General features: G+C 37.8%; 1 non-coding gene across 1 annotated transcript; it reads left to right on the top strand.

Annotated features, from left to right (window-relative positions):
- Positions 1-12,734: 12,734 nt before the first annotated feature.
- Positions 12,735-12,841, top strand: LOC145117922 (small nucleolar RNA R71). The gene has a single exon (XR_013712914.1). It is a non-coding gene; the product is annotated as a small nucleolar RNA R71 (small nucleolar RNA).
- Positions 12,842-13,892: the final 1,051 nt, after the last annotated feature.

The raw sequence follows: 13,892 nt of genomic DNA on the forward strand, positions 1-13,892 counted from the left end.
TTGAAGCCTTAATGAATCTCTCATTTTGAGGATTTTTCCCAATTAGGCTATATTCCCATTAGTCAATGAGCTACCATACTCTACTCATTGGAGTTTAGAGTTTTCTACTTGGTCAATGAATAGCAGTGGTACTTTCGAATCTTTACACCCATCTTTTTCATCCTAAAGTTCTTTCACGATCACACACAATGACATATGTCCAAGAGATTTCTGGTATAAACCAATCAGGACCTAGACATATCAAATCTCTGTGTTTATGATCTAACATCATGAGACGGTGATGGTAGTGAAACCTAACCTTTCGAAACATAAGGAATTGACGGGGAACTTTGTTCCACATATTAACGAAACTCTTGTTTCAGTACCCATTTTCGATACTCAAAATCATATTCTTTCCTTTGTAGTGATCTTGATCAAATGTTCGAAACCCACGACATTTGTTGCCCAACAGGATTTAGGAATAATTTTGGTTTGAAGAATATGATTTCTGTTTGAGTATCATTCTTAACCTTCATTACTTAATACATTTTCCAAAGCCTACTTGTCACTGACTACACTGGTCAAACAAGTAATTTCGTTTACAACTTTTCACTCTTATGTTTAGATGTGCTTTGTAACGAAATCTTAAACCACCTTCGAATCTTGTTAAAAGAAGCCCTTCGTTACTTCTGTACAAGTATTCGATTGTACATCACGGGAAACCACACAAGTTGCTGATTATCTCTCTTGATAATTCGCGAAGCGATCTTTGCCTAGGATCTAACTGCCTTAATGTTGAAATTTTGATTTTCTACATCACAGATCCAAAAAAAAATTATTTGATTCTGATCTATTTTTTTTGGCATATATGCACTCATGAAATCCTTGAGGTTCTGAGTATTACCAACTCGGGCTGATGATTTCGAAAGTCTGGCACATGACTTCGCTTTTAAACCCAAAAGTGAAAGAGCCTAACCTCCATTTCGAAGGTTTCTGACGGTTCTTATCCACTGGGTGCTTTCGAAACGATGTGTGTTGTGACGGTTTGGTTACCATGCGCTTTTCTAGGGTACAGAACTCATCCCTTTTTCCTAACATGGTGTGCTTTATGGCTATGGGAACAACTTTCAAGGAATACGTGGCAAGTCTATGAATGCTAACCATTTGAGATTCAAATTTTGGTCACCTATAAAAGGAGATTTGGGGGATTCATTCCAATTTTACACTCACAGATTATTCTCAAAAAGATTTGTGCGATCATATCCTCTGTTTCTTCAAGTTCTTTTCCAAACCCTAATCATGGTTGCTAATCAATCAAACACCACAGAAGATATTTCGTCTCAACCATTGATGAAGATTCAAAGCACAAACTTTCAAGTTCAAGACGATGAAAGTGTTTATCTGGAGGGATTTCAGATGCTCGTTGTCACTCTCAAGAGTTATGTGTTGTCTACAGCCATGTTCAACTCTTTTGCTGTTCCAATGTCTTGGCTATCTTTGGTTGGTTCTACTCAACTTACAGCAAAACCATGATGATTGTTACGTTTCAATTGACGAACGACAAGAAGTTCAGACTATCAAAGAATTTGTTCGCCCAAATCTTAAACATCCCTAATTGTGAACCGTTTTACAAAGTCTTGAATAAACAAGTCATTAATATGTTCAATGAGATGGGTTATCAACCTATTCTCACCAAGATTAGTGAGTTCAAGAAATCGGGGTTGTCGTGTTTTTGGAACTTTCTCTTTGTAATTTATCTTCGATGCTTGACAGGTCGAAGTGTGGGGTTAGACAAAGGGAGATTGGAAGTATATGCTATGGTGGCTGGCCTTTATTATGATCTACAGGTGGATTATGCGACACAACTCTGGAAAGAATTTACCAAGAGTATTGAAAACATGAATGTTGTTGATTGGATATCATGTGCTAGATACTGGAGTCTTATTCTTCAGTTCGTTTATAACAAAGAGGGTATTCCAGTTCCTGAAAACGAAGAAACTGCTAGTTTTGCTCTATATCAGTTTCCTAAAACTAATGAAGATGATGCTGAAATTTTCCCAAGTGTTGCTAGGATTCCCGATGCAATGCTTCGAAAAGTTGATCCTCTGCATCCTGTGTTGGTGAATAATTTGGCTACAATCAGTCCTGATGTTGAAACTGGGAATTTGTTAGAGAAGACAATTGAAGGTACTTCAAAGAAGAAAAGAGGTTCAAAGAAGGAAGATCAGCCAAGTCCTTCGACAGTTGCTCCAGTTGAAAAAGCAGCTAAATCTCCAGAGAAGGTCACAGTCAAAGTAAAAGCTTCGAAGACAAGATCAAAGCATGTTGCTACTGAAAGTGTTGATCCTTCAAAGGATGTGGTACCTTCAAAAACTGGTGTTCTCAAACGACTCACGAAAATGTCTCGTAAGTCTCACCATTCTCCTGAAGGGTCTGGAAGTTTTTCACCTTCGTTTGTTAAGAAGCCACAAATTGGTCGAAATGGGGTTCTCATTCGTGAAATACCCGTTCCTGTATCACCACAAACAAAGAAAAGGAGAGCATAAGATATGGAGAAAAATATTTCAAAGAAACAAAGGAAACTGGTGTTATAAGAAGACTCATCTGATGACGAAGTGATTCCTGACACACCACCTGCAAATACGATATCAGGCTATTCTTCACCTGTAAGGGATTCTCCAGTCAAGTCGACTTTCGAGGCGACTGGAAATCTTGATGGCAATGTGAACACTTTTAAAGTAGACACAACCATCAATCCCGGTGAACCACCAAATATTTCGACTCCTGAGCAGACAACGGTCATACCACCCGAGGTTTCGCATACTAAGTCATTTAATGAGGAGGTTCGAACATCAGGCATCACTGCAAACGTATCTGATATGGGTGCAAATCTCAACAAGGGTGATGGAGTTTTGACACATGAAGCCCAAGGTAATCCTTCTATTGCTGTATCATCTACTTTCGAAACATCAGTTCTTGATACTACAGTTTTGTTACCACCATATCTTGTACCCAATACATCTCATATTCCCTCTTCCACTCATTCTCCTACATTCCATACTGTGTTACAACAACCTTTTATCACTTTATTTCCATCCCAATCCACCGATACACCACCAGTTCAAGACACAGAAACTGATGAAGAAAAGTTTCAGGGTTCGTTTGCTGAAATTGAGTTTGATTCTGAGGAAGAAAAAATCCCAGATTACATGATCATGTCCGGAAAGCAATTTAAAAACCTAAATAGGAAACTCAATCCCTGTTACAGTTTCAAGCAAATGCAGGCAGTTTCATTATGTCTCAGGAATCGAAGTGGATGTGATGCTCAATGTTCAGGAGCATCGAATTCAAAGTAAAATTGATAACGTGAATAGAGATCTTGAATCCAGGCTCAAAGTTCAATCTAACTCCTTTAATGATGCTCTGAAAGAATTAAAGATCGTTGGCAAAGAGAGACATGTTCTTTATGTTCAGGAAGTAAAGACTGTTTGTGAGAATGTTAACTCAAGATTCAAGAACTTCGTGATGATATGGCGAAGGAAATTGTTGAATTGGATCACAACTATTGTAATCTTCACAACAAGGGGGATATACTTGCTGCTGCAATCATGAAAGTAGTGGAATGGCATACCACACTTTTTTAGATAGTTGATAAGCTTGGAGATGATGCAGCGAAGGGTTTTGGGAATGTTGAAAAATTGTTGGGTGAGTTGAAAGCTCTTGTGGCTAAGACTGAATCTTCGAAGGTTATGTCTATTTCTCCTGAATTGTTAGCTGAAATTTTTCAAAAGTTAGAGTCAACAATTCACTCTGAATTGGCTCCACTTGCGAAGTTTGCACACTTCATGCCAACAAATGCCCCGCCTGTTAACACATGGGTGCAAGGGGAAGAAAAGGGTGGTGTTGGCACTGGTTCGAAAGTAATACGGTAGGTAGTGGTTCTGGAAATGTCGAAGGTGATGCCAAGGAGGTTGGAAGAGTATTTACCACTCAAACTCCAACATCTTTACCAACAACAACACTTGTTTCGACATCAACCACAACAACAACAAGACCACTAACGAAGGGTATAGTTATTGGGTCAGCTGCTGGAGAATCAGGTTCTTCAAAGCCAAGCCAACTGAAGTTGATAAAGGCAAAGGCAAAGGTGTCATCATTGAACCTTCGAAAGAAGATATCAAAGCTGCTCAAGAAGCTGAGATAGAAAAACAAAGGCATGTCCAAAGCCTTTGGAAACAACATGCAAATGACCCTCCTGGTCTGAACAAAGGTGATCCAACAAATATATATCACTATGAATATATCGAAGCTTTGACGGTGACAGGAGCTATGCATGAATTTGAAAAGGTTCCAAAAAGGAGTTTCGACACTGTGAACACAAATCGAAATCAACTAGATTTTCCAATGAATAGAATGATGTTCCTGGACGAACAGTTCGAACTTGCTGACAAGTACAAGGATAAGACTGAATTCAAACGTCTAAAGTTTCGCTTTCATGCTGTACTTAGGAAGAAGGAGGAGGATATATGGTCATTGGTCAAAATAGTTCGAGTTCTTGGCATATCTAAAGACGTTTTGTTCGAGGGTATGTTACAGAATTATCGCTATTATGCAGTCTGAGCAAACAATGTGCAATTCGACTTCTCGGTTGCAGACTTTCCTATTATGAATCTACATTATTTAATAGTGGTGGCCATGATCATGAAGAATGTTGATGTTTCAAAGCTTCAAGTTACAAGCAAAGAAGACTTTTTGAATGGTTATGCTCATTTAAAAACCTTCATTGACGGATATTATGGAGCATTAGCATTAACAGATATCAAATTGGCTAATTCTTTGGACAAAGAGATATCTGTTCCTCAAACTATTCATGTGAATAAGGCTAGTTTGAAAAGCTTCAAAGATGGAGAGATCTGCTTGAAGCCTTTGGGAATTGTTTTCGTTGGGAAGAACAAAAAGGGAAATAATTCAAAATTTTTGTTCCATGTGTGTGATGTTGAAAGGTTTACAACACCTCATTACACAAATCTTCTGGTTCGAATGAATAGTTGTACCAAAAACAATGAGAAAGAAAAGGCTGAGATTCGAAAGATTGTGAATTGGTATGCTGAGATCAGAAGAGTCATCCATCAGACTGCGAAGATATTAATAACTTGATTCGTCACTACTCACAAAGGTGGAGAAGGTAGAGGTCGAGTTTAGTTGTGAGGTGTCGAATCCTGTTGATAGCTTCGTTAGTTTGTAAACTTATTACAAGGGCATTTTAGAGTTCGAAGTCTAGAGTAATTAGTCCCTTGTATTTTTTGTTCGCTTTCAGATTCCCTATAAATAGGTGAACGGTACTAGAGTTAGATAAGAACTTCATTGTATTTTGTCTATTCACTCTGTACTCACTTGAAAGCTAATTGAGCCAAACAGTCATTATTTACATTGTGTGTTCTACGTTTATTCTTTACTCTGATTGTACTATTTTCACTCGATTGATTTGCAACTACAATCATTATTGGTCCCTTGTGTCAAAACCTTTGTATTTCAGCCTGTACGTTAGGCGTACGTGAGGTACCCGCAGCGTACATGATCAAGCCTTGGAAACGCATGACTCATTCTAGTATGTTGGGCATACATGTGGTACGCAGGTCGTACTAGTTGATGCGTGCAATTAGCTACACCTAATTTTAAATTTATAACCTAACTAACTTAACTAACTAAAATACACCTAGGCAGTGTACCTAGTCGAATAATAGGATAGTTTAGGTAAGTCGGGTGTCGATCACAGGGAACGGTTTTAATTAATTAATTTACCTACTATTAAATTAACCTAAGTTCTAGCAAAGTAGTGGTTTTTATCTAATTTTGCAAGTTTAGATGAACTTAATTTCTTAACACAATTCAATCAAATAACAAAAACACTTCTGTTAGTTTGAATCCACTTTCCCTCAATGGTTTAACTATTAATTATGACAATTCCTGTTGGATACCAATTAATGTATTATTAGTAATTCAATTCCAAATTAACTAATGTTGAATTAATTAATTTAGATCTATGCATAGTCACACATATTTTAACATAGAATCAATTATTAAATAGAATTGGATCTATGTAAGATTGAGTTGACAAACACAATTATGTTCATAATATGAGTTCTCTAGCATAGTCAAATTCAATATTTCAATTACTTATCTAAGATTGGTTCTATCTTAGCTCTAATAATCTAATGTTCACTAAATTACTAGGTAATCGAATTCATGCAGATTAATGGTCACTAACTAAACAAAATAAGAATCTAAAGCAATCTAGTATCAAATTAAGCATGCTAGGTATAATCAATCAAACACAAGACATTAACCAACAAGAAAATTCTAAGTTATTATAATCAAACCATGAGTTCCAGCTTCATCTAGCTAACAGAAGCAGTTAGATTTAGCTACTTATACTAAAAAATAAACTCAAGCAAGTCATAGTTGAAAGCATTGTAAAAGTACCAAACTAGAAAGTAAATTATGTAATTCTCCTTCTTCCTTGGTGTTAAAACCAAATTCTTAGCCTTCTAAACCTCTGAATTCGACTTCTGGAAACCTTTTCTCAGGTAGCCAACCTCTTAAATTTGTAGAGATCAAGGATATTTATAGTCGTCATGAAATTACATTCCACGTCGTTGAATAAGGCTCCACGTCGTGGACTTAGATGAATCCTTATCGGGCTAGGATTTCGACTTTACGCATACTCATCTTCTAGATTTTTCCCTTCCACGTCGTGTAAGTGATACCCACGACGTAGATACAGCTGTTTATGTAGGTTTTCTTCTCTTTACTCTTCCAAGCCTCCAAAGTTTCCTCTTTTTCCACTTTTAGTCCTTATTCTTCAAAATGACTTATTTTGGCTGCAAAACACAATTTAATCTTATAAGTACCATTATTCCATGCAAATAACCAAAAATATGTATAAAAATGTATTCAAATATTGCCTAAAAGTATGTATAAATATGGAAATATCAAAATACCCCACACTTATGCTTTGCTTGCCCTCAAGCAAAACTAATTATTTTTAATTCAAACCTTAATCACTAGCATCACATAGAACAATCCATTTCGATCTCAGCCATTATACCAAGACCTCAATGCGCATATTTGTGTCTAAATCTCCTAATAACTTCCCAATCCTAAATACTCAAATTCCTTATGAAACTTCACCCCTTAGCTTATATGATACTCATTTCTGCAACCCTCCGAATCAATCCTCAGAAATCTTTCTTAACCTCAAGGTATTTTTGGATAAGCTACCCAAGCATACATAATCTAAAAATTACAACTTTAGATACCACAATGGAGTTCTTGGAATTCTTCACTTTCTTTGAGTATTTGCTCTTTGATTTCTTTGAATTCACCACCTTTTTGTTTGATTTTTGGTATCTTCAACTTTTTGATTCTTCAGAATTTTTGATCTTTTGATCTTCATACTTGATAGCTCCAAAAATTCTTCAACTTTTCGGTAATTTCTCTCTTTTTTTCACATGTATCTCACTTTTTTTTCTTTTCACTCAAATCCTACATGCTTAAGCAAGGGTGCATAACTTCAACCTTTATTGGCTAAAGGTATTAGTCTATGTGCAATGACTACATAAGCTTTCCTGGATAGATTTCAGGTTTAGGCTGCAAAACATATTATGCCATATAAACTACCAGATTACCTTTTCATATCTCATGACTTTTCACTAAGACTTGGGAAGCCACAAATATATTATAACATGTATTGGATCAGTTAAACATTTGAGCTCTCATCGGATCATCCCACTCAACACTAGCAACTTAAGTTCAATTTATTACTAGATTCAATTTTAAGATTATTATTGCAAATCTATTAAAAATTTTCTAATTTTCTAATTTTTCTAGCAATTTACTTTTTTGACCCCTTACCCCACACTTATTCCGTACAATGTCCTCATTGTATGCAGAAAATAATATAAAGCAATAAAAGGGAGAAAAAGGAACATACTTTCCTAGGGTAGAAGTGGCGAGATCGAATTCTTCACGTGAGAGTAACTTTAGCATCTTGAACTTGGACTTCTTCAAATATAGAACTTGGAATTTCAAGAAATGAGACATGTAAATGCGCCGACAAAATTTGAAATTGAGACTTCAATCTTCAACAAACGTGGTGTAGAAAAACTGAAAACTATGACCAATGGGGAAAAACATACTCCACGTGGAATTGTGTAGAAAAGAAGGAAAATGAAACTTCTGCATTCCACGTCGTGGTGTAGAGTTACACGAAGTGGCTTCGAATAATTACATTGTCTGAAATCGCGTATTGAACTCAATCCACGACGTGTAATTGGTGTCCACGTCGTGGAAACTGGGCATCATAGAAAGCACTTTTCCTTTAAATGAGCGTAATGTAGACTTGTGTCTTAACATATTAAGACCCTTCTGAAATGCATATGTCGTGACTCTTTCCTAACTTGCTTCTCTCTCGATTAACCGCACACTTATCTAAGATTATGGGTCTCGATTCTCGACTCTAAATGACATGGCTAATCGTGTTAATGCTCTCATATCTCTAAGGTTCCTTAGTCGCGTTTTTCTCTAACCAATTCTGAAAATAACAACCAAAATAAGTAACAAGATCATAAAAATTTAAATAGTCATTACACAACCAATTAAACTAAAATCAAAACAAACAAACCATAGATAAACTAAACGAAATAAAAGAAATAAAAGGATAAACTAATCATCTTCTTCATCATGATGTGCTCCACTAGTTCCGGCACCATCTCCTTGTCGTGTCCATAATTCTTCCCATGTCGGAATGTACGGGCATTGGGGAGGCATTGTAGGGGGTCGAACCATATTCATATGTGTAAACATGGTTTCGAGAATTTGAGTGTTATAAGTCACTCCCCCACGAAGATTTTCCAAATACAAACCAACTTGGATTTGAAACGGGCCGGTCGGTATACCGCCCTCAAACGGTTGGGGTGGTGGTTATGGTCGTCCCCTCTCTCCTCGACCTCTCACATTCCTTTGCCTTGGTCGTGGTTGTTCTTCTTGTTGCTCAATTTGTTGTTCTTCATCCTCCGGGGGTATCACATAAACTCCTCCCACATTCGATACAACTCGCATGACAACCATAACTTGGATAGTTAACTCACTATCCTGAAAGCGCGTAAGATTCCTAATAAAATTAGGAGTTAAGATGCCATAAGACCGGGCAAGTAGGGTAACTAAATGTCCACCCGTGATGAGACTACTGGGTCTAGAATTAGTCGCCTTGCTACCCATAAATCGTGTAAGCATATACGGAAGATCACAACAAACACCGGAGGTGAATATGCTCCACAAATAAAACAATTTGTGAAGAGGCACTTTATCTCCATGATTTTTGTGATTGATCGTGAAAGTAATGAGGTGATGCAAAAAACGATACACGAGATTCTGAATTTTCCCCCACATGCGTCACTAGAATTATATTCGTGATTCGATATAGTCCTCCAAAACTGGGCATCAAAAATCCCGAATGTGAAGTCTCGAACACACCCCTGGAAGAATAGAACAAAAAATGGTGAGAGTGTCTCATCTTCGATATAGAGTCTCATGCGCCAAGCGAATTTCCGAAGACTGCCTTCGCGGTACACTCCTCCCAATCTAAAAGCAAGTGCCCGGTTGTAGGTCGGATCAACGTTTTTATCCTCAAAACTCATGATGGCAAAGAACTCCACCGATAATTCCCGATAGACGGGTTCTTGAAGAGAAAATAGATTCCTCCACCCGGTTTTCATAATTATTCAACATTGCTCGAGAAAGATTTTGTGGAAAACAGTATAGCGGGTGAATACTCGCCACATCAATAGGGTCTTGCGCTTGAGGAACTGCCCTTCTAGGAGCCATTTTTCCTGAAATGACCAACAAAAACGAAACAAGGCAAAGCAACCAAGATATTAATTTATAAGGCAAAACAGGAAACTGGTTGCCCAGTTTCCACATCGTGGAAATTGGTTCAAGACGTGTTTCTGGAACGGTGCAGCTAGGGTCAAAGTCTTCCACAAATCTCACTTGGGGTTTGTTTATTTCATTAATCTATGGCCTTATTTCACACATGCATTCGAAAATAACCATCTAATGGACTCAATTTTGGGTATTTATCTCTAAAGAAACCCTAACCACCAAATGTATAAAATGTGAAGAAAACTATAAATTTTGTGGAAGTAACACTTACCAGATGACGTTTGAAGACAAAGGAATGCAAGAATTTTGGAAGAAAATGGTAGAAAGTGGCAGAAAATCGATGGTGGGGTTGAGTTCTTCGTCCGTGTGCGCAGTAAACAAATAAGGAAATGATCAAAGTGTTTGATTTAAAACTGGTCACCCACCCGTGTTTTTAAAGTCCACGTCGTGGAGCTTAATTCCGCGTCGTGGACCTGTACAGTGGGCCTTATTTTGATCGGGCTACTCCTTTTTCCACGAAGTGGGCTTTTAACTCACGACACGGAAATGAAAAAAAAATCACTTTTAATGTCCAATTTTAATATAAAAACCTTAATTTATTTACTATAAAAAAAATTTAGAACCCCACACATGATTTTCACCAATTCCTTTAGTAATTAAAACAATTAGATGATTAGTTATCCTATAACTCAACTAAAATGTAAAAATTAAACTAAGTTCAAAAAAAGAAAAGAAATTCAAACCAAGCTCGGGTTGCCTCCCGATAAGCGCTTCTTTTTGTTGGAGTCTTGAGTCGGACTCCATGCCACCTTATGTTGAATTAGTCGGAGTATCCATCACCAATTGCACCTTTTGCTCCTTCCATTTCCTTTTATACGCTTGGACTCGTCTAAGATACGACTTTTTGGAATTTTCTTTTGTACCCTTTACATCTCCTTCTTCGAGCTTTCTTTTAATTCCCTTATTTTCCACATGTTTAATTTCTTCATTTTAAGCTCCACGGGCACCATCTTTTCATCCACGGTTGAACTCTCTTCCCCGGAAGCAACCTTGTCCTCGTCACTTGAAAAGTCTTCACTTTCCTCACTTACCCAAGAAGTTGGATTTTTATAAGCAATAACTTCAAACACAAGTGGAACGGATGCTCTTGGTTTGGTGCGGTTGACTTGTCGAATATCTTCTTCCATAAGCTTTTCTAATTCTTCAAGTTCATTCTCTTTATCGACATTGAAAACTTCATCTTGAACATCACTCCCTAGGAAGCCATCTTCTACTCCAAAAGTAGCTTCATCATCTCCCACTCTCAAGGTAAGCTTGGATTCGCGAATATCAACCAAGGCTCAAGCAGTATTAAGTAGAGGGCGACCAAGGATAATTGGGACATTGTTGTCTTCTTTCATGTCCATTATGACAAAGTCAATTGGAAAAACAAACTTTCCAATTTTAACTCAAATATCTTCTACAATGCCTCTCGGATATGTCACTGAACAATTGGCCATGTGAATTGTCATTCTTATAGCCTTCAACCTTGGAATATTAAGCTTTTGATAAAATAAGTAAGGCATTAGATTTATTCTATCCCCATAATCAACTAAAGCATAAGTCTTCAAATTATTCCCAAATTCACATGGAAGAGTGAGGCGTCCAGCATCTCCCATCTTCTTCGGTAACTCTCCCATAATTACTTTACAACTCTGCTCACTTAGAATTACCTTGGAATCCTTCTCTAGTTGCTAGTGAGTAGTGATTAAATCTTGCAAAAACGTGGCATACTCGGGAACTTTAGATAACGAATCAATGAAAGGGGTATTTATTGGAATACCCTTCACTTGTTGCATAAATTTCAGATGTTCCTGCTCCAGTGGATGAATATTGGCTCGGGAAGGAAATGGTAAAGGAGGACGATAAGTAGGAACAATATCCAAATTTTTCTGATCAGACCTATTCCACGTCATGGAAATTGGAACTCCACGTCGTGGTTTCAGAGTTTCAGCAAGTTTACATTCTTCGAGTTTGGACTTCTTTGTCTTTGGCTCAGACTGAGATGGATTGACTTCAAGTGCTTCAAGGAATTCAGAAATGGTGTCCTCTTCAGTTTCTATTACCATCATGTGTGATTGAGGCTTGTTCTCGGGAATTGGGTTAGATAATCTTTCATTCACCAAAGTGGTTAGTTAACCAAGTTGGGCTTCGATATTTTTAATTGATGTCTGCTGATTCCTTAGCAATGCTTTCTGGTCCCTTATTACTGCATCAGTGTCATCATGTCTTTTCTCGGAAGCCTCCATAAATCTATATAAAATAGACTCAAGATCAACTTTCTTTTCAGGAGGTGGTTGTTCTTTTTGGTAGAAACCTCGGTCTGTCTGCCTATATTTTTCTTCTTTCAGCTTCTTATACTCGTCATATGGTTTCCTCCAATTTTCATCATACTTGTCCCCACTCGAGTAGCAAACTTGCACCTTTTTATTTCCATGTTCATCCAAGTGGCAATCTTTTGTTAAGTGTGGACCATTGCACCTTTCACAACCAACTCTAATAGCATGAATTGATTGGTCCATCTTGGTCATTCTTCTATCCATGGTGTCAAGCATAGCTAGTACAGCAGCCATGTCTCTAGAATTTCCTCCCCCAACTCTTTTAGCTCCATCATGTCTTGTATTATGGTATTCACGAGAATGCTTTGAGAACTCTTCAATCAACTCCTTTACTTCACCGGATTTTTCTTAGTAAGTGGTCCTTGAGAATCAAGGAGTTTCCTTGTCATGACATTCACCCCGTCATAAAAGATAGACACCTCTTGTTGTATGTTAAGTTCGTTTTGAGGGCAATTTCTTAGTAACCCTTTATAACGCTCACATGCCTCATAAAGTGATTCACCCGGATTTTGCTCAAAGTTGGCTATTGCCTGCTTGAGTTTAGATATATTGGATGGTGGACAGAATTGTTCCAAGAATTGCTCACGCATCTGTGCCCAAGTAGTAATTGCACCGGGTGGAAGTGCTTTCAACCAGTCTTTTGCAGCTCCCTTAAAAGTAACGGGAAGCATCCTTAACAACACAGTCTCTCTTGGAACATTTCGGATATTAAAATAATTTGCAATGTCATTGACCTCATCTAAATGCTTGTAAGAATCCTCATGATGCTTCCTATAAAATGGTACATCCTTAAGTGCAGTAAGGATGTGCCCTTTCAACTCGAATGTTGCAGTGGCGGGAATCATAGGTTGTACTAAACTAGGACCAGCATCGTCTCTTATCTGCTTCTTTTATGCTCCCATGGACATATCCGCAATATTTGTCATTTCATTTTCTGGCTCGTCTCTAGGTTCGATTTTCTCTAATTCGAATTCAGGTTCGGACTCGTATTCGGATTCTTGTGGACTAGGTATTTGATGAAGATCTTCAATTTTACTTTTGTCCTTCGAAGATGTACTTGACTCTCCCACGTTCTTTCCTTTCTTCTTTCCAAATACTGATTTAAGGTCTTTAAATGGTGAGCTCTTTGGTGTTTGGTCTTATTTCATGTTTTTATCCGTCTTTTTGTGAAGGGCCGACTCTGGATCTTCAAGTGGTGGTACCAAAGGTTTGTTGGAACCTCTGGTCATGAACTACTGCAAAATAAACAAAAAAAAAAATGTATCTAACATCCCGACTCCTAGGTATAATATTTATATATTTATATTTTAGGGTTGACTGAGTAACTCGCCGAGTTGGATGCCCAACTCGTCGAGTAGAGACGGATTGGCCACGTGGGTTTAATGACCAACTCGACGAGTCAGAGAGCCGACACGCCGAGTTGGCACTGTGTGAGGAAACCCTAAATCTCCGGGATTGGGTCCTATTTAAAGGACCTTAAGCCCTCATTTCCGCCTCACCAGCCACCCTACTCCCCTGTGTGAAACCCTAATCGTTTTAGTGAGGTAAGAGAGAAAGAGAGAGGCTAACCTTGTGGTTTTAGTGCACTTTTGG

This window comes from Lactuca virosa, chromosome 5 (assembly GCF_052849685.1).
Source record: "Lactuca virosa cultivar CGN04683 chromosome 5, Lactuca_virosa_CGN04683_v6, whole genome shotgun sequence".
Lineage (NCBI taxonomy): Eukaryota > Viridiplantae > Streptophyta > Magnoliopsida > Asterales > Asteraceae > Lactuca > Lactuca virosa.